The sequence below is a fragment of the Equus caballus genome, chromosome 14 (genome assembly GCF_041296265.1).
Source record: "Equus caballus isolate H_3958 breed thoroughbred chromosome 14, TB-T2T, whole genome shotgun sequence".
In the NCBI taxonomy this organism is placed as follows: Eukaryota; Metazoa; Chordata; class Mammalia; order Perissodactyla; family Equidae; genus Equus; species Equus caballus.
The window spans coordinates 56704827-56727453 of NC_091697.1; the positions used below are offsets into that span (position 1 = coordinate 56704827).

At 40.3% G+C, this 22627-nt stretch overlaps 1 protein-coding gene and 1 pseudogene across 4 annotated transcripts in view; one reads left to right on the plus strand and one right to left on the minus strand.

Annotated features, from left to right (window-relative positions):
- PCBD2 (pterin-4 alpha-carbinolamine dehydratase 2) overlaps positions 1–22627 on the minus strand; it is a 46984-nt gene that overhangs the window by 15623 nt on the left and 8734 nt on the right. The window lies entirely within an intron of this gene.
- Positions 14834–16617, plus strand: LOC138917577 (small ribosomal subunit protein uS8-like; annotated as a pseudogene).

A 22627-nucleotide genomic window follows, 5' to 3' on the forward strand; every position in this document is an offset into this window, starting at 1 on the left:
TATGATCTGATTAACCAAACTGAAACGCCCAAATTAACCACCCTCTTTTGGGGGCAAGGGATCTTGGTAGAAGAGAAAGACAAAGAGCCCATACGGCACTACCCACGGCCATCTCTGGTACACTACTGCATGGGCAGATTTCAAATTGCGAGGTTTCTCCAGGGTCCAAATCCCTTCCTCCTCCTCACATATGCAAACCTTACTGGGCCGAGGGAAGTTTTTAGGAGGACCTAAAGGAAAGGTTTAAAGTTTCAATCACGAAAGAAAAAGTGCAGGAACACATGTGCATTCAGCAGATAACAATTCACTAAAAATATTTTAAATCAAAACAAAACGCCTGTCTGACCAAATTTTTATAAACTTGGTTGGAGAAGAGGAAAACAAACAATTGTTTAAGGGTGGTTTCAAATACTGCTTTCTGCTATTACTGAAAATTTTCAAAGCTTTTCATGCTCCATTGGAAACGGCTCTGCTTCACAAGCTGTTCTGGTTGGTCTTGCCAAAGAAATGGTCTGATACACTTTATTACAAGTTTATCGATTTGCTTACCCAGGCAAATATATATAATTATCTTTGCCCAAAAAGACCAGGGTAAAATAGGATGCCTCCACTGAAAGCAATGAAATTACTAAAACACAGTTGGATGAGGCAGGACTAGCAGATACTAGGCATCCCAACCCCAGCTCCACTCAAGTCCACACTCAACATCCTAACTCAAGTCTACCAGTCCCAGAATGGGCAGAACCTAAGCCAACTTGACCAGCATCATTTTTCAGTCCGTGTGTATCTGTACAGGAATGAAGACAGCAAGTAGTTACATTTCTGTCACAATCTGGAAACTTTGGCTTGGGAAAATATCATTTTGGAATATCTTTTTTCAGGAAATAGACATTTAGTAACTTGGATTTGAACTTAACACTATGCACATTTGTAAAAATTTCAGGCATTAGATCACAAATCTGCAGAATTATTGAACATCCAAGTTAGTGCTATCAACAGTGAATTTTGGTAAAAAGCGGGTCTTTTTTGCCCTAAAGCATTCACAGCCTGGAATGAGGCCCTATTTGCTAATTCATGTTTCCACGATTTTTGCACCTTATGTATACTTTCCCAGATTTCCAGAACCACTTCAAAATCAGGTCACATAGCTCTGAAGTCACGGGGGCTTAGGTCACCATGGGTTACTATGGCCTCATGCATAAGCAGAGATTCTCTGATGACAAAGGGCCTTATCACTGGGCTACAGTGTGACTGTCTTCAAACCCTCACTTTCTCATAATTCTTAACCTTCATTTTTTATTAATCTATATACCAGAGTTATCCCAGCAATTCCATTTTTAGATCTATACCCTAAGGAAACTCTCACACCTGTACAGAAGGAGATACAAGAATGCTTGCTACAGAGCTGACAGTAATAATGAACATCAGAAAGAATCTAAAAGTCCATCAATAGAGGAATGGATAAAATGTGGTTAATTTACTCAAACTTTATTTTATTTGCAAAAGAACAGAACATGTTTAAAATACATTTCCTATATCAGAAGCTGTACAATGAGATGGGAAGAGAATAAGTCTAGGAATCTAAAACCTGAGCTCTAGACCCAGACCTTGAGCAAGCTGCCTGACCCAGCTGGGTTGAGAATCCCACCTGGGGATGAGGAGATGATGTGTGCCAATCACATAGCACAGTGCCCTCATACACACAGTAATGTTCAATAAAAAAGAATACTAGCTAATAATAGCATCATCATCGAGCAGGCACAAGGAACAGGATATCTCTGATTACTTTCTGATTATTTCAGTATCGACTATAAATTATTTTATCCTTTACATGGAAACATATGCGTAGACTCTTTTCTGATTAAGTAACACCTTCTGAACATAACTGATTCTTGCTGACTATGGATCTTAGTGTATCTAAGTGCCTGAAATACCGCTGATTCTCATTGTTGAGTTGTGTGGACAAAGAAAGAAAGAGGAGAACACAACAGGCATTTACAAAATAACTCCAGGCCAGGCACTCACACAACCCCTGGAACAGGTTGATCATTCCCACATCAGAGGAGAGAATGAGGCTCCGAGATGGGAAGTGATGTGCCCAAAGTCACCCACCCTCATGAAAAGTGAGGCTGGGATTCGAATCCAATTATGTCCAACTCCAAACTCTCCATGTGTGTGTTTCGGACAAATCCCTGATGTGAGATTAAACTTTTCTCATTTATTTCTTTTACCTAAAGCTAACTATAGCAAAAATAAGTTTACTGTAATTTTTATTTTAAAAATTTAATAAGAGAAAAATAAAGCATTACAGAGGGTTTAGAAAAAAAAGAAAAAAACTATTACGTATTTTGTTTTTATTTTCTCCCTGTGCCCTTTTATCCACAACTGTCATGATTATATTCATTTATTGTGTATTCTGAATCTTCTCATAACAATAAAACACCTTACTCATTTCCCATGTGGCTCCTGGTCTTCCTTACCTATTTTTAGAAGCTGCACAATCTCACAGAGAATGGTAATTTTTTCTTTTAGAAACTATTTCATGTAAATGGTTCAATCATGTAGAAGAGAAACACGTATACCAAATATATCTTTTCTAAGCCAGACTTTCTGACCATAGAGATTCTTAGAATTCTCTACCAGTAACACATTGCAGAGTTTCAGGGGCAAAATTAGAAGAGCAATTGTATAATCAGGGGGTTAGGGAAGGGAAAAAGAGAAGTCGTTTTCTCAAATCCTTTTTTTCAACGCCCAGAGAAAACATGAGACAATACGATAAAGTCCTCTTGAGCTGAGCACCTACTAAAGCAACCAGTTAGTTCAGGTGTGAGCAGTCTGCTGTGCCAAAACCATGACAACTGTACCTGTTAGAACAAATACTCCAGCCACCAAACGTGAAATGGCAGGGACGCTGCCATCAAATCTGCCAGCGGCAGGCAGTGTGCCCTGTGGAAAGATCCCCAGAGTAGACTTCTCTGCGACTCAAGTTCCTATCCTCAAGTACTTCTTCCAGCCCACACGTACGACTGTCACCCAGCTTTCACACTCAGCTCTCCTATTTGTCCAGGACAGGACCACTCACTGAGGGGCTGTGAGAGGCCAATGAGTCAGGATGCAAAAGAGCTTTACGTATTTCCGTCTTTAGTGCTTACAGAACAAAGCACTGCTCTGAGATGATCTGCATCTTAAATTTTCAAAATTACGTTATTGGTAGAGTCTCAGAAGGAGGTCAAAGTCTCCATTACCCTCTGGGTCTCCCTAATCTTCCTCCAGCACCCAGTGCGAACTTGGGGGCCATGCCTACCCTGGTGTTCTGAGATGGATTCTTCATTGAAACCTTGAGAATTATGACCAGTTAGTTGCAAATCCAAGATTATAATAAAACAAAAAATATGATGAGCTGTGAATGTGGGGAGTGGGCATGAGGTCAAAAATAAATTGAGGGTGGCTAAAGAATCCAGGGAAAAACTTTCAGAAATAATCAACAACTACAGTAAAGTTGCAGGGTACAAAATCAACTTACAAAAGTCTGTTCCATTTCTATACTCTAATAACAAACGAACAGAAAGAGAATTAAAGAATACAATCTCATTTATAATCACAACAAAAAGAATAAAATATCTAGGAATAAATTTAACCAAGGAGGTGAAAGACCTATACAATGAAAACTATAAGACATTACTGAAAGAAATCGATGATGACATAAGAAATGGAAAGATATTCCATGCACAGGGATTGGAAGAATAAACACAGTTAAAATGTCCATATTACCCAAGGCAATCTACAGATTCAATGCAATCCCAATCAGAATCCCAACAACATTCTTCATAGAAATAGAACAAAGAATTCTAAAATTCATATGGGGTAACAAAAGACCCCGTATAGCTAAAGCAATCTTGAGAAAAAAGAACAAAGCCAGAGGCATCACAATCCCTGACTTCAAAATATACTCCAAAGCTATAGTAATTAAAACAGCATGGTACTGGTACAAAAACAGGCACACAGATCAATGGAACAGACCTGAAAGCCCAGAAATAAAACCACACATCTGTGAACAGCTAATCTTCGACAAAGATGCTAAGAATATACAATGGAGAAAAGATAGTCTCTTCAATAAATGGTGTTGGGAAAACTGGACAGCCACATGCAAAAGAATGTAAGTAGACCATTATCTTACACCATCCCCAAAAATAAACTCAAAATGAATCAAAGACTTGAAGGTAAGACCTGAAACCATAAAACTCCTGGAAGAAAATATAGGTAGTACACTCTTTGACATCGACCTTAAAAGGATCTTTTCAAATACCATGTCTTCTCAGACAAGAGAAACAAAAGAAAAAAAAAAAAAAACAAGTGGGACTTCATCAGACTAAAGAGCTTCGGCAAGGCAAAAGAAACCAGGATCAAAACAAAACGACAATCCACCAATTGGGAGAAAATATTCGCAAATCATCTATCTGACAAGGGGTTAATCTCCATAACATGTAAAGAACTCACACAACTGAACCACAAAAAAACAAACAGCTCGATCAAAAAATGGGCAGAGGATATGTACAGACATCTCTCCAAATAAGATATACAGACAGCCAATAGGCAAATGAAAAGATGTTCAACATCACTAATCATCAGGGAAATGCAAATCAAAACTACACTAAGATATCACCTTACACCCGTTAAAATGGCTATAATCACTAAGAGCAAAAATAACAAATGTTGGAGAGGGTGTGGAGAAGAGAGAACCCTCATACACTGCTGATGGGAATGCAAACTGGTGCAGCCACTCTGCAAAACAGTATGGAGGTTTCTCAAAAACTAAAAATAGACTGACAATAATGTACAACTGAAATTTCACAAGGTTGTAAACTATCATAATCTTAATAAAAAGAAAAAAAAAAACCCTAAAAGTAGAAATACCATATGACCCAGCTTTCCCACTACCGGGTATCTATCCAAAGAACTTGAAAGCAACAATTCAAAGAGACTTATGCACCCCTATGTTCGTTGCAGCATTATTCACAATAGCCAAGACATGGGAGCAACCCAAGTGCCTATCGACTTATGAATGGATAAAGAAGACGTGGTAGGGGCTGGCCCAGTGGCGCAGTGGTTAAGTTTGCACATTCCACTTCTCAGCGGCCCAGGGTCCGCCAGTTCAGATCCCAGGTGCGGACATGGCACCACATGGCAAAAGCGATGCTGTGGTAGGCGTCCCATGTATAAAGTAGAGGAAGATGGGCATGGCTGTTAGCTCAGGGCCAGTCTTCCTCAGCAAAAAGAGGAGGATTGGCAGTAGTTAGCTCAGGGCTAATCTTCCTCAGAAAAAAAAAAAGAAGATGTGGTATATATATGCAATGGAATACTACTCAGCCATAAAAAAGACAAAATTTTCCCTTTCGCACCAACATGAATGGACCTGGAGGGTATTACATTAAGTGAAATAAGCCAGACAGAGAAAGGCAAACACCAAATGATTTCACTCACATGTGGAAGATAAACAAACACACAAAGAGAACGGTTCAGTGGTGACCAGGGGGAAGGGGGCTGGGGGTGGGCACAAAGGGTGAAGGGGCACATATATATGGTGACTGACAAATAATAATGTACAATTGAAATTTCACAATGTCGTAAACTATTATGCACTCAATAATAAATAAATTAAATAAAAATCGAGGGTGTTTCTGAAAGCAATGCACAATCCAGAGAGCGATGCCTCACGAGACCAACAGGGTTGGAACTGGCAGGGACTGCAGCAGTTACCTGGCCCAAATCTCTAAGGCTCAGAAAAGCAAGCCTGACAATTTTCAGTTTGAATTCATCCTCTTCACAAAAGAGGTGTTCTACTTCCACTTTAAGTTTCTCTGGGCCCATGCAGAATGTTATGGAAAAGTGCCTGAATAGCCCTGTGATACAGAAAGACCAAGAAAGGAAAGCGTGCTTGGGGTCCAGGCCTAGCACCCCCACCTTGGATAGTCACTCCCTGCCTCAGCCTTGGCTTCCTCACATGACGGGAGAGGGTGGACCAATGATGGCAGGGTTCCTCCCAATGTGTGGCTTGATGACCAGCATAAGGAGATAAGTGCTGTGTTCCCCAGTGATTTAAAAAAAATAAAATTCTTCTCATAGCACAGACTGGGGTCTCCCTAAGCCAGCAATCATATTGTTTAGGAAGCGAGGGTTTGTTTTTTTCATGGTAGTTAGGAAAAAATCTAGAGTTGTCTGTCCGGCATAAATGACGTATTAGGGGTCTCAGAAGTGTTTTTACAAGCTCCAGTAAAACTTTAAGGTAGTTAAGTGTCCAATTTATCTTTCAGTTTCACATATTGTGAGAGCAGACCCCCCAAGTCACAAATGTCTGTCTCAGCCTTTCAGAAAGAGCACTTTCGAACCTTACGTGTTTCATCTTTTGCCTTCCTGAGATGCACTGAAGGTTAGGCCTGGAGATTGTGACGGTGGATGCTGCACAGAATTTTAGTAGTCTCTGTTTTTTTGCATAGACTGGGTTGAGTCTGTATCACTCTTCCTCCTGATTCCCTCAGATTTCAGTAAAGCCCCTTTCAAAGATCATGAAGTTCCTATGACCCAGCAGACGTCCCACATATATTACATGGGCACAACAGGTTACGGATACAGAATCAAAAAAAAAAAATCCGAATATGAGAAAATCAATGGCTACATTAACATAAGCTTGTAATAAAGTGACAAATTCTGTCTAGCCACCTTCTGCCTGTGTACCACTTTCTAAGAAGGCAGGGCAGTACTGAAATAATGACAGCTAAAAGAAACTTATGTATGCCTACTTTTGGAAGGTCCCAGATTGGTGTTTTCTCTAGAAATTCAATACTATTTGGTATTTTCTTTCAATATATTTCCTTTAAACAGTAAATATTGTCAGGTATATTCCAAATATGATATTCTTAAAAGGCTAAAAACACACGTACGATAATGAATTTAATTTAAGAAAAATCTGCTCACAAATCTGACAATGGAGAAAATGAAGGTTAAATTAATACAGCCAATATTTATATTACTCCATTTAAGTAAAGCCGTTGGATTTTAGAAGTATAGGGAGGCCCTACTTTATTAAAAAGCTTAAAAAATTATAGCTAAATAAAGAGTTTTTTGGTGCAACACCTCTCTTTTGCCACTTATAATTTTATAAGTTAGTAATAAATGACTTTAGTTACGTCAAAACAAATGGGAAATGGTTTGGGTTTTAATGCAATTTTTTAAAAGCTGGTAATAAATTTCTTTAACAGCATTCTAAATATATATATATTTAAAAAGTAATTAAAATTTCTCAACCTAATGCTTCAATTTCAGATAGCATTCAAGCATTCCTAACTTCACAACCTCCTAAGGCTACTCCTCCCCCCGCTCCCCAACACTCCCTCACCACCAGCTTCCCAGCCTCTACTCACACAAAATTAAGTCAAAGGTTAACTTCCATTCTAAGTCAAACTCTAATCCAACCTCTAATCCTGTGCTCCCAAAGTGCCCCCCCAACACACAAAACCACCACATAAACAGTCTTTTCTCCAAAGTGGGAGGGTTCACAAAAGGGTGACAACACTCAACAGATAGTGGAAATCAGCTATAAAACTCAAAAGGTCCTCTGATACCACACCATGTTATAGACACAAAATGGTTATTCAGAGAAAGAGCTACTTTAGTATATTGCTGCTGCCACTTCTTAGTGAGAAACTGACTTTTAAAAGCTGGTCAAAGAACCAAGAGAGGCAAGGCTAATAACACCACTGCTGGTTTCACTTCTGACACCCAAAGTCCATGGCCATAGTGATGGACCCTGAGACGTGCTTTATGACAAATACCCAAAGGCAGTGATGTCGCAGGCATGGAGATTACGGGAACTACAGACTAAGGATCAAAACCTGGAACCCCTAAACTCACAAAGTTAAAACATTTCCTCGTGTGAGAAACACAACCACCGCTAACAATTTTGGGGAATAATATTTGAGTCTTGGCTCAAATGGATAATTTTGTTCTGCACCAAAGACAATTCCATTCAAATTCCCAAAGTTTACGAGCAGATTCATACTAATTTCAAGACATAGTTTCCTTCCAAACCCAATGAAATGAAAGGCAGAAACCAGCAAAAGAAAAAAAATTAAATAACATATATAAGATGGTTTGCCATTTTATGAAAAACAAATGAAGAATTACATTCACATCGCACTGACAAACTGAGAGGCTGCCAGTGGTTTTCAGGGCAGATGTAACATTTTAACAAATGTGATTGTTTGTGAACGAAATAATTCTGATCAAAAACTTAATTGTAGCCAAAGTGAGCCCTGGGCTGTGTCACCATAATCCATTCTGACAGGAAGCAGTGAGTGGAGATTCCTACTGTGAACGGAGCACATGTGAAAGGTCAGCTTTGGCCTGGAACTTCAAAACCGTTAACGTGTAAAACAGTGTGCATTAGAGCCCGGAACGGCTAACCACTGGATTAGCGGATGTCCGCTGTGTGGGTCTGATGTGCTTTTGGCAGGTAATGGTTAATTTGTAAATAGGCAATGTATTGTAACTTTCTTCTTCGCCTCTTCCCGACATTTACTAGCAGAACTTATTCTTAATTATAGCCCCAGAATATCACAATACTAGATTTATAACACAGTCTCATTACAACAAAGTTTCTTACTTTTAAAATAAAACTTATTTTTAATAATTTAGTGAAGGGAAAGTTGCATGTATTTAAAAAGTGTTTGTTGATATAACCAATGAAACAATTTTTCATGTAAAATGAGTATCTTTGTTCATTCAACAGCAACTATATTATGACAGCCAACATTTGCCAAATGAGGATTTCATTAGAAGAAATATACACTTCACTCATATATTATAATCTGAAAAACCAATTACACAACACTATTTTGTATGGCTTAAAACAAAATTCTAAATAAAAATGCAGTTAATACCAGTTTTCATTTTTCAACACGAGATGTTACTTATGAAAGAACAAGCTAAATATTGCCTCATAAGCAATGCATGCAAAAGTACTTTATACATATTTAGTGCTATAAAATTGGTCCGTTTGGCTTTAAATTAGCCATTTCTCCCATTTCTGAACCACTTAAAGTAATATGGCATTAATGAGTGATAAAAGCTGGCACTGTGCACTTTAATGATTATTTTAGGATTTAACTCATTTCTGAGTCAAGGGAAAATAATATACTTCTCTCTGAAAATAAGCAGGTCTTCTAAAATAAGTTTCATTTCTATTCTCAAAATCGGCCTTCTAAGGTTGTGTCTTCGGCCATTGGGCAGATGCAGCTCCTGGGCCCTTTGTAGGCTAAATCCAGGGATCCTGAAGGTGGCTACATGGCAAGGAGAGCGTCATCGTGAGCAATCTCATGATTCCTACCCCCTTCAGAAGGTCACCTGACACCTTTAGAAACAAAATCACATGTGCTCCTAACTGCAGTGGAAGACTAAGGAGAAAAAGAATCGTGGTCAGCAGAACAAGTTATCAATTTCTTATGTTTTTGCTTTCCATACAGGATCTGAAATCTTTAACGTATTTGGAAGTTTCAGAATCTTCCTAACGGTCTGCCCCCAAAAGTATGAGATATAAACATTTATACCAATCTCCCGCTCTGTACCAAGCATCTTCTAGGACTCTAGGCCCTGGGACACAGTCCATCCCTGTCCCTCAAGGAGCTTACAGTGTAGTGGGAGAGGGCAGAAAGGTCAACCATGAAGACCTGGAAAGTAAAGGAGGGAGAGGAGGAAGTCATCAGGAAGGGCTGTGCAAGACAGGTGCTAGGCACGCCCACCGTATATTCTCACCCCTCCTTTCCACAGATGTCCAAGGAGAAATTGCAACAGCAATCCTGATGCACAAGAGGGCCACCTAAGTTACCCTAGGAGCTACATTTATCCTAGGTACACAAATAAAGAGATGTCACAGTTCACAAAAAAATATTTCACAAGCCTCCAAACTGGTCATTAAAGAATTTGTTATAGTTATGTGATTAATTTCACCTGGTAACACACTGAATGTCTATCATTTTAGCCTCACTCCTAATTGGTTTTTCCATCACCATAACCTTTTCAACATATTAATTTTTGGCTTCCATTCCACGTCCTGGGTGAGGCTCAGGCTCAAATAAGCTTATGAACTTCCCTCCAGAAAGATAATGAAGAGAGCAAAAAGCACCTCCACACTGAGTTCCAACTTAAGGTGGGTGTGCACACTCAGGGTTATGGACTCTGTGCTGAAGTGCTACATGCTGCCCCACCCTCACTGCCAACACTTATGATTCTCTCATTCAGGAGCAAGGTTATTGGCTAAGGCAATTACACCTACTGATTACAAAAGAAATGTTGCTTATTTATTAATTGGCTTATATTTGCTGACATGTCTTAAAATACTAAATATCCAGAAGGTTGAACTTATACTTTAATTCAGTTCTGGACTGTGAGTTATTTTTCATATATACAACGAAATATGTTACCAGTTTCTTTTTAGGGATTCATGTTCAAATGGGAGGACATCAAAGAAATTAATCATTCAATTCTTATTTGTAAGAGCAGAGTCTCTGTAACTTGTAAATTATTTGGATTTATGGTGAATCATTATTGTATTCATAAATGCTGGAAAGTTGGTGAACAACATGATATAATGACACCGAAAAATAATTTTATAACTGCAGGTGTGCAAATCATAACATGTGGGAGATGACTCAAAGGATAATGGGGAATAAAACAGTTTAGGAAGGGTCACATAAAGGAGGGAAAGGGGCGAGGGCACGTTCTCCAATTTTCCAAGATGTCTTTAAAACCAAACTATTCATTTACAGACAGATGCAGTGGAGCAGTCAGGCATGGGCAGCAGAGTCAACAGCTACGTTTAAACAAGCAAAGGCAAAATGTTCCATAATTTACAACAACCCAATCACACTGCTCATTCTTTTGAGGTTAAATGCTACTGACATAAGCTACACCTGAATCCAATCAGTGCAGAGACGTTGAGAAGATTCACACGAAAGGACTAAATTTGTCACAAATGGGTTGGTTTCCGATCTTAATGTAGCCAAGTTGCTTTACTCTGACCTCCATTGAACAAATCAACTTAATGGGCACTAGGAGTGCTATAAAACTTAACAATGGAGTGATTTTTAACTTTTAAAATATAGTTATGAAGCAAAATGTTGGATAGCTTCTACAATACTGGAAATCAAATTAAATCTAGATGTTTTTTAACAGTCTTGACAGATATAATCCTAGTTACCATGTAAATTTATGGTAAGCTGCTGTGATATTAGCCACAGGTGCTACTTTTAATATATGAGCCGCATCTGGCTGGGAATAGAATTTCTCAGAGGACTGAAAATGACCTCACTATCAGACAATGGAAGGGAAAAAAACAAGACCACTGTGGCATATAAAAAGCTGAAGATGTGGTCCACAACTAAATATTTCACATAAAATTCATTTTAACTCTGCAGTTGTAGGTTAAAGGATATTATGCTTTCAATATTTAAGAGGCGTAGATATATTTCAACCAAATAGCCAAAAGATTAGGAATGTAAGACAGTTATGAATACCCTGGCTACGTATACAATACTAGTTTTCCAACCTTTGATCAATGTCGGAAAAAATGATGCACTAAGACTTGAAAAGAAAATTCTTTCATGGTTCCCAAGCACATGACATGATTAGACACTACCAAGCATACCAAACCAAGATGTAACAATTACTGATCTCTATGCAGCAACAACTCTCCAGCGCCTGGCCAACATCACCAGTTATGTTTTTAAAGTTCTTTGGAGTCATTCATCACACCCAAGAAAGCATTCTCATCAGGTGAAATTTTTTAAAAATCCGTACAAGTAATTACCATTCTGAGTTTGAGAACTGGCATATCACCCACAGACAAATACAAAGAGAAAACACAAGTTTCTCTTACCTATCCAATCCAAAAATAAAAAGATTAATATGCATAAAACATACAATTGTTTCCTTTTAAGAAACCTTTCCTGAACCATTCGAAAGCCATCATTTGCCAGAGAACTGGCAAGTGTGGAAATGTGATAGAGGATTTACAAAGATTTAATTTCCTATGAAATAACTCTTCCCGAATTAAACGAGCCTTTTTTATCTGAAAAAATCTCCAAAAGAGAAACATTTCTATGAAAATATTCCCTCCACCATTGCACTAAGCTGTGAGAACAGTAGTTACAAAACCCTATAACATAATATTTTCCTTCTGACCTTCTCAAGTAGCTGAAGGGCTTGATTTTTTAGCTTCAACAGATCAATTCAATCTGGGTGATGATTTCTATTTACTTTCTTTTAAAAAGTAACTGGATCTACGCCTGATCTCAGTGGGCATCAAGATCCTGAGTATCTTTAGCAAAAAGAACCTGGTATGACTCCTTGATACGTTTATGATCAACCGACAGCATTTATATGGAGAAAAGGTAGGCTCACAAAGCCTTGTCTGTGGAGACGGTTAGTTACTGTAGAAACGTTATTGGTTAAATTAAATACGGTCTTTCTGTTCAATGGAGTACTATATATATTCCACCATTAAAAATCATGAAGTAGAATATTTTACTGACAGGGAAAAATGTTCACCATACATGAAGTGAAAAAAGCAACTGAGCAAAAAACATCTACAATATGACCCCAAACATATATACATACACACACATTGTTTTTTAAATAGGAGAAAGATTACAGGGATATTTTTCTTCCTTGTACTTCTCTGCGTTTTCCAAATTATAAAATATATTATGCAATCAGGAAAAAAACTGTTGTATTTATTAACAAGTTAAACATACCACACAAATTTAACATGGTGCCATCATTCCCATAAGAGTGAGAAGCCTAGCTGATCTCTGTGGGGTATGAGTAATCCATAAACGTTAAACCTTTCTATTTAAAGCTTGCAGTTTTAAACAAATAGGAAGATGGAAGAGACTCATTCTCAAGCTCACATAACAAAATCATACTTTAAGACATTCAGAATTACAATTACCCTCTCTTCTACACATCTGTATCCACAGCCGTATGGTTAGAAGCTCAGAAAGCTGGGGTCTCTCAATGCAGGACACATTTATCTTCTCTATGCAGAGTTCTGATTTGCCAAGTAAAGATTTTTAGCTGCTCTTTGCAGACTTTCTATCTGGAAGTGACTTCCCCCTCCAAATAGAAGTTGACTTCCAATCTGTAATTGACTTAGGACAAATAACTGATCAATCAAGTATTATAAACTAATGCTTTCAGGGGCAGGGCATGGGGAACCATGTAGCAATTTACAGGTCAAATTCCTATCAGTAGCAGCTACCCTTTTCTTCAAAATATGCAAAGAACATGTAGCCTCCTTTAAGCCCTCCAAAATAAACATTTTTTTGCTAAACAGAACAAAGAAACAGACTCAGTTTTAAACAGAGTTGTTCATTCAAAGATCTGGGACATTCCTCAATAGAACTGCAATCTGCATCCCGAATTATCCCACAACCCTTCAAAACAGGCTTGGGTTAGAGAAGAGGAGCTGTGGCCCTAGGGCAGGAAGGCTGGCCTTGGAAGGACAGCCCGCCACCTGCTTCCTCTGTAAGTTTGAGCAGTCCTTAACTCCCCGGTTTCCACCATTAGCAAACTGGGTTACTAACACCTAACCTTGCAAGGCTGCTGGGACGCCTCAATGAAACCACCTCTGTTACTTCACAGGTCACCTAACAATGAGCTACTAATGCCTAGTAGACACTATTACACTCATTAGTTCATAAAATACTTTGTGACTCTCCAAACTGTGACAAAGAAAACTGATTTGGCTGCATTTCAGGTAAATAATGCAACTTTAAGAGTTACCTGTATGCAGAATGACCTTAAAGCAACATTTTTACATCAAAATTTCTAAAAATAATTTCTAAAACATGTATCCAATAAATTGTTACACTTCTCTATCTAGAATACCACCAAGTTATGATTAAAAAAACAGTCAGTAGGGCCCATGTCATGGCTGAGAAAAGTTCGGCATGCTCTGCTTCGGCGACCTGGGGTTCACAGGTTCAGATCCTGGGTGCAGACTTACTCCATTCATCAGCCACACTGTGGAGGCATCCCACATACAAAAAATAGAGGAAGACTGGCACAGATATAAGCTCAGGATGAATCTGCCTCACACACACACACACACACAAACACAAAACCAGCAAAGGGTGCTAAACCAGTGGTCACAGAAAAGGAAAGGAAAAAAAAAGCATCCACAATTAACAGAACTGTCTTGAAACAGAAATGAGTGCATAATCAATAGCAGGTAAACAGGCCCATGGCAGTCTCCCACTGTGATACTTTGTGGAGTCTTGGAAGACTGTGCCATGGTCCCTCAGGACACCAAAATTCACAAAAGCCTGGTTGTGGGTGGCTGAAGTTATGGAGCCAAAATACTGAGTAAATGCCAACCTCAGTCTCTCATTAATTACTTACTAGACAACTTACTAGAGGTGCCACAAGTGGCCCATTTCCTTCTCTGCTACTTCAAAACTGCCTGCAGAACAAAGGCATCATCAATGCTATTCTTCTGGGAAGTGCACCAGGGCACTCGGGTCATCCCATCATGCACAGCAACTTAGCAGCCAAACAAGCAGGTCCTGTTAGGAACCATCTGTGTGCAGGACTAAGGAAATGAGGGAGAAGAAAAGTCCCTGGTGAGAAACGGTTTTAGGTCATAACCTATAGGAGACAAAAAGATGAAAAACATTATGTTCCCCTGGGCTAAGGGCACTGACTAGGATCACCTACACTGAACTCAATCAAGAGACTTGATGTATTCAACATATACCCAGGTAACACTGGGCTGGGTACTGCGGGGGAGGTACACATGCACAAAACCAGTCTCTGCCCTCAAGGTCTTATATCTTAGATGGAAAGAGACAAAGGTAGTTACAATTCTCTGTTGCATGATCTGAGCTGCACTTAGTCACAGCCTAATTCTGCCACTGGTTCATTGTTAACTTGGGCAAACCACTTCATCCCTAGGGCTCAGGTGCCTCATCCCCTCTAGCTCTAATGTTCACAGGTTCAGTATCAACACGGCTGAAAGGACACCACAAACAAGATAACCCAAGGGCTGAATTCTAAATGGAAAGAATAGACAAGAGACTAATGTATGTTGGTATAAAGATCAGTATAAGGCACAAGAGCTCCACTTCCTCTCCAGGCTGGCCTGCACCCCCACCCTACTCAAACCATCCTCGCTGTGGTCATTGATGACCTCCATGCTGCTTAATCCAGTGGGCATCCTTTGGTACTCATTTTACTTGGCATCTCAGCAGAATCAATTCTTCCCTCCTTTTTAAAACACCATCTTCTTTTGGATTCTGTGATACAACACTGGCCTGATTTTCTTCCTATTTCACTAACAAGTCTTTCTCAGTCTTCTGTCAGCTCCTCCTCTTCTATCCAACCACAAAGTGGACTGAGTTCTGAGCCCTCTTCTCTTCTCACACTACAATTTCTGCCTGAGTAATCTCATCTGCTACCTTGGCTTTTTTCCATACACCCCTATGGCTCCCCTGTTATCTACAACCCAGACCTCTACTCTGAGTTCCTAACTCAGACATAAAACTACCTTCTTGAAGTTGACATTTGGATGTCTCACAGCAACTCACACTTAACATAAATGTCCAAACCAGAAATCTTGGTCTCTGCATCCCACACTTCCCCAGCTCAGTAAATGGCACTTCCCATCACCCAGGTCCTCAGGTCCTAAATCTGAAGGTCATTCTTAACACCCCCTGCTCTTCTTCCATCAACACTCCTGCCTAAAACTTTTTTTTTTTCTGTTTATGTATGCATTTTCTATAAGATTTAGGTGTGGTTCCACTGGTTCCTGCTCACACAAACTCCTAAATACGGCTGCAACCTGTATACCTCTCTGCTTCCCCGCTATCACTGCCCCAGTTTACAATCTCCTGCTGTGTCCACCCTAGTGATGATGTCTCACCCGGACGAACACAATAGCCTCCTGACTGTTCTCCCCTTGCGACTTCTGCCCCCATCCAGCCTTCACTCCATCCTCTAAGTCCCCTGATTGGTCTTTTCAAGAAAATGCATCAGCCCTTCACCCACATCCTTCCACAAGGCAGTCTTTTTTTTTTTTCCTGGTTGGTCCTTAGAAAGTCTCGCAATAGCCCTCTGCTTCCCGTAACACCGAGCACTCGCCCCTCATGTCCTCTTCGTGCCATCTTTCCGTGCCGCCATAATGGTGCGCATGAATGTCCTGGCTGATGTTCCCAAGAGCATCAACAATGCAGAAAAGAGTGGCAAATGCCAGATTCTTATTAGGTTGTGCCGCAAAGTCATCGTCCGGTTTGCAACTGCAATGATTAAGCATGGTTACATTGGCAAATTTGAAATCACTGACAATCACAAAGCTGGGGAAATTGTTGTGAACCTCACAGGCAGGTTAAAAAAGCTGGGGTGATCAGCCCCAGATTTGATGTGCAACTCAAAGATGTAGAAGAACAGTAGAGTAACCTGCGCCTATTGGTTTCTTTGGTTTCTTGTACTGACAACCTCAGGTGGCATCATGGACCATGAAGAAGCAGGACAAAAACAGAGGGGAAAATCCTGGGATTCTTTTCCTAGACGTGTAATAAATACGTGCAAATAAAATGCCTCAATGGACAAAGAAAATGTGTCAGCTTATTCTCTATCACAACACTTTTCTGTTGGAGAGGCAGCACCCCTGCTGGTAAATGGTAGGGATTAACTGGGTTGGAAACCTGACTCCACTGCTTACTAACTGTGGGTCCTTGGGCAAGTCACTTCATCTAAACCTCAGTTTCCTCACCTGGAAAATGAGGACGCTTCTCTATTTCACAGGGTTTTGTGACGATTAAATGAACAAATACATGTAAAGTCCTTACAATATAGTGCCCGGCCCAAAGTTTAAGTGTTCATTAAACATTAACTATTAGGATTTTCCTTCATAGCACTTATCATAATTTGCAATCACATGTTCATTGTTTTCTTTGCTTATGCTCTCCCTTCCCTACTATACTATAAGCTCCAGGAAAATAGCTGCTTTGCTCACCACTTACACCCCAAGTGTCTAGCACGGTGCCTAGCCTACAGTAAGTGAGCAGTAGTTGTTTATTAGTGTTGAGTGCATAAGTCAGGAATAACTTTCTAGAAGTGAATGGGATGTGGACCAATGCAGCTTGGACAGGTGGGGTGGAGCATAGGAGGGAGAAGAACAGCTTGAACAAAGGTAGAAAAGAACTGAAACGAGATGCTAAAGGTCTTGGCTCCAGTTCCAGCATTGCCACTAATATTTTGTGCTCCCCCTATCTGAACCTCAGTTTCCCCACTTCTTCAGTGAGGGGCATGACTAGGTGACCTCTCAGGTATCTCACACTTCTAATATCTAATAGAGTAAAGAGGCCTTTTACAGAGAAGTAATGAGGTAGGATTATGGTCGGATTGCGGGCAGCTTTGAAAACCTCTGAGAAGATGATGTCTTATAAGAAGGAACTGGGATTTTTCTGAGCAGAGACCAACTTGGTCCCAACAAAGTGGCATGCAGGCCAGTGAAGGCAGAGAGGGCCTGGAGGGAAAAGGCTGTCAGGAAGCTCCCGTAGGAACTCTAGGGGGAGGGAAGGTACACCCAGACCAGAAGCACAGTCCTGGTGAAAGACCCTACAGGAAGACTGACCAGTTCTTAGTGACTTATCACCAAGATAATTCTTCAGTTTCAGATATGGGTGTTTAGAGGATGATGGTACTGCTGAGAGAAGCAAGCAAGTTGGAGGAAAGAGAGACAAGAGTTTGCTTTCAGATACTCTAAGCCTGAGGCAATGTTAAACCCAGGGAGAGAGCACCACAAGGACCCTCCCTGCCAATCTTTAGCCCAGCTCATTGAAACAATCTTAGGGCCCTCATTTCCCCAACACATTACAAATAAAATGTGCCCTCTTTGGCCCTGTCCCTGACCTATGCCATCTGCTGACCCCTCCCTCAGCAGCTTCCCTCAAAAAACCCCTCAGACCTTTGAAGATTAACTCAAAACTCCCCTTCTCCAGGCAGTCATCCTGGAGTACACCTTCTTCAGCTTATTAGTACTTCACATTTTAGTGCCTAATTAACATGGAAATTTAAAAAATCAACTATCTTGTACAATTCAGATGTGCCACCACCCCCAAGAAAACTGGGAGCTCTTCTGGGCAGAAATGGATTCATGTACTTCTTTTGAATTTTCCTCCTTCCTTCGGCCCAGAGCAGTGCTAGCCTCTCAGGGGTTACCAGCTTAAGAACCTCACTGTGCTCAGTGATCCCACAAGAGCTAGGCTCTCTGGCTCTCAGTGGGGAGACCATGTGGCTCCCAGCCCCGACTAGGTCTGCTCCAGGCGCCCAGGACATGTCCACAGCCAGGGCTGCAATAGCAAGGAAAGGGCATTTGAAGTCAGTTTGATGAATTGATATGGTAGAAGGCCACAACTCTGCCTTGCTGGCTGAGAGCACAGGAGCAACCACTCATTAGCAGCATTTGCTGCTTTGATAGGATTGATGTTAATGATACAATTAAATGACCTCTGATTGCTCAACAGTGATACCTGAGTCACTCCTAAATAAGTACTTTGTTTTAGCTGGTCAATAGTCCCTTTCGCAGGGAAGTATTGTCAAATCCATTTAAGGTAGAAAAGTAATACAAGAGGTAGTCCTCGGAAAACAAGATAGTTCCTAGAAAAAAAACAAAAACATCTTTCTGTATCACAGTAGGATCTAAAAATGTTGCTGTAGGAACCAGAGATGTGAGTTTGGCCCCCACTAACTGTAGCATGACCCAGTGTGACCACAAGCAATCCCATGATCTCAGTCTGGTTCAGTGTCCTTCTGTAAAATTCAATGAACTAGTTAAAATGGTTCATTCCAGCCTGGATCAGAAGGGCAATATGATGGTTATCTGCAAAACAGGGGAGAGGATGTACTGCTTTGTTTTGTTTAAAAGGATGTAGAAAAAAGAGCAGAACACAGAGAGCACAGAGCCAGGGAAGAAGACCCTCACCCACCTGTCCACACTGGTGGGCCAAATCCCTCCTGAGGGTGGAGGGCAACTGGTCACCACCCGGCCACAGAAAGGTGAGTGCAGCATTGTCTTCGCCCCTAAGAAGAGTTGACTAGCTGATAAGGCTGCTCCATGAGGCACCCAATTTCCATATTTTGAAACAGCCTAATGCAAGTTTATATGTCACGACCCTAATGCACCAAAACTCTATTGACAAAACTCTTGCTGTGCAAACCTGAACACTATTGATAATGGCTGTACTAAAGCAATGGGCTGGCATACCAAAGAAAAACAGAAACACAACAGAAAGAGCAAGACTAAAATACTTGTAAGTTATTATTTAAGGTCTCCTTTAAATTATTTTCTGCAATTATTGAGCCAGCAGTCCATTGCTATTAATTCATATTCAGCCTATTTAAGCGGTACCAGCAATGCAGGCTGAAAACAAATGCCTCAGTAATTTCCTAACTTTTGAGTGTTATTTTCTTGTCAGTTAAATTTAAAGCAACCCATTTGTGACCACATTATACCAAGTTAATCTCATCTAAAGTGCTTCACAAACCCTAACAGCTACACTAAGGTTTTATACTAATGAAAGCAATTTACATAAATGAAATTTATGTCAATGCATTTCATGACAAATTTTTTACTTTATAATGATTATAGTACTTATATGATAACATCTGTTGATATTCACAGTCTAAACCTGGCAAAGATTTAAACCCACAACATTTTCCATGCATCATGTACATTATCTGTGAAAAGCAATAAAAAAAAGCAATGAATGCATTAATCATACCAATATCATCTGCAAAGCATAAATCTGAAATACCTTTCACGTCAGCCCAAACTGCTTTTTATTTTTTACACACCTGATTTTACGCCATCTGTATAAGGGCAAGACAAAGACTGTTGAGGAAATTATATTTCTTGGCTGTTTGACTTTCACAAAATACTCAGGCTAAGTTCTGTAAACAGAAGATTTACTATACGACTAAGAAAAAACGATGCAGTTAAAAGTCCATTTTTATTAAAGGACGGTGTAATGACCATAGCATTTTCACACTGCAGCGTGGTGTCATATTTGTATTTTGACACCTGTTTTACATTTCCCCTCGTCTATCTATTGCACGTGTTTTTACGAATACACATCAGGTCTAAACCTATTGTATGACATAAACAGCAGCAGCAAGACTCCAAATGATAACATTTTAGGCTCTCATTTCCCTACCCTGGTGGACACCAACACTGATGTGCCTGGTACCACCTGACAACATCAGGATGGTCCTGCCCAGGGCTCCCTGGAACTCCAGGATGACTCCAAAGTGAACACCAACACGAATACACCACACAGATACTTTTATTCGCTTCTCAAATTTTAGGTACAGTTGGCTAAAATGTGAGTGTCTACTACCCATTCCAATGACAACTATGGACACTTCCTCAGGTTTCCACTTGGCTGTGGTTACAAAGCCCATCAGTGAGCACATATTAAGCACAAGCTACTGTGTGTGATAACCAAACAAATTTTCACTACCTGGCTCCGAGACACACGTGCATTAGCCTCAGCTTTGGGAACATCCTCTCTGGGACGGCTTCCCTACCCTCAACAGCAGAGTAAGTATCTGCTTTCAAGCGTGCTCAGAAGTGACATTCATATTATTGCATTACTGACTCATAACTTTGATGTGCACCAAATTTTGGTGCATGACAATAAACAATAAAACTTGAACTGATTCGTTCACAGTAACAGCTGCTGAGGCCCATATCCTACAGAGGACTGTTAAGATTTTCATGAACAGTTGTCTTTCTTCTGGTATCATCAAGCCTTTGACTTCACTAAGTGTTTCAAAATGTTAACCATAAGCCTATTATCAAATTCCTCAATAAAACATTTTTATAAACTAAGTAAGCAACAGTAACTTTCAACTGCTCTACAGCAGGAGCTCCAGGCATAGGAAGGGAAACATTTCACAAACCCCAAACTCACGTATGGTACTATTGCTGTTAGATGCACAGAACCCCACCACCACCACCATCACCGCCATGGCCTAGGCCATTCAGAAGGCCCCTCCCCACTCCCCACTCCAGCTCCAGAATCCTTTTAATGGCAGCAGCTACAGCAACCAAAATGTGATGAACAAGATGTAGAAAAAATAAAGTTTGTACCTTGCCCTGCATGAGATGCTACATTTTGACAAGCTATTAGACCATGTAAAAGTGCCATTTCTATAGGTCAAAACTGGCTGAATATCAGCCAGTTCATAGGATTTAATCTAACAAAATCGAATGCCCCGCCTAAGGAAGCAGAGACAAGGTACAGGAGCTACTCCAGGAATGCAGGAACTACAGTTCTTTCCCACAAAGCTCTGTCCCTTTCTCCTGAGTCAAAAGTGCTCTCCATCGCCAATTGGAAACTCCTTACATCCGCTACCCAGAATTCTTCATTCACCCAAAAGGTACCAAACCAGGGCAGGTGCCCTACCACCACTGCCTACTTATTCCTGATACTAAGTTTGTTTCCATGCTGAACAAGGGTAGTCCCAGTATCCAGCAGTGAGAGAATGGGGACAGCCTTCCCAGAGGGTTGTGTCACTGCCTGGCCAGTCTGGGTTCCTGCCCTGCAGAGCTCCACCTGCTGGCATCTGGAGCAGCTGTTTCCTGGGTTCCAAAGCCTCACCTGCTACACCTACTTCCAAAGCTAAAACTTTCCTGATTTTGTAAGCTTCCCACTTGTCCCTATATATGACAATACCTAACAAAATTTATCTTTATAGTATGGTCACACTCACATTTCTAACTGGCATTTTATTCTTTTAATGCAGTCACTCCGCAGTTGCCAAATACCTACAAATAAATTTATACGTCACTTAGAGATCTCTCCCTCTTTATGTCTTCATGAACAGAAAAAAACAAAAACTCCTTTACAAATGCCAACCCCACCCTGCCAGAATCACAGCACTCCCAGTGTGGAAACTTCCTGCCTCGGGTCCTGGCACTGCCACGCTCTGACTGCTCACCGAGACTCACCATCAGCATCGCACGGCCCACCAACCCACAGCACACTGCAGGTCAGTGCCATCCACCACCAAGGAGAGACAGTGGACCAACAGCAACCAAAACCTATGGCCACAGCATCCACCTACGCTGTTAGAATCCCTTGGGAATTTTTGCATTTATAATCTGTTAAGTATTTGCACCCATCTGAGCTATCAAATGAATGTGGACTATTTGGAACTAACCATATCTTGGAATAAAACCTCTAAGAGAAAAAAAAGTTCAAATGTATTTTGCTGGCTATTTATGATTATAGCAAAACCTAGAATAACCCAAAGCTTTGAGAAATAGGTTTTTCATCCAGGGTCACTGAAAATGTTTCTAAAATATATGGTTCATTTTCTATAGTAACAAAAAAAATTAATTCTAAAGCAAACTTGTGATACTATTTCACACACTCTACATACGCAAACCATTTAAAATCTGTAACAGCAAACCAAATGTAATCTTACTCCTGAAGATTAAAGTAAAATGAAAAGACTACATAAAGAACTGAAAAACGAGGCCAGCCCTGGTGGCCTAGTGGTTAAGTTC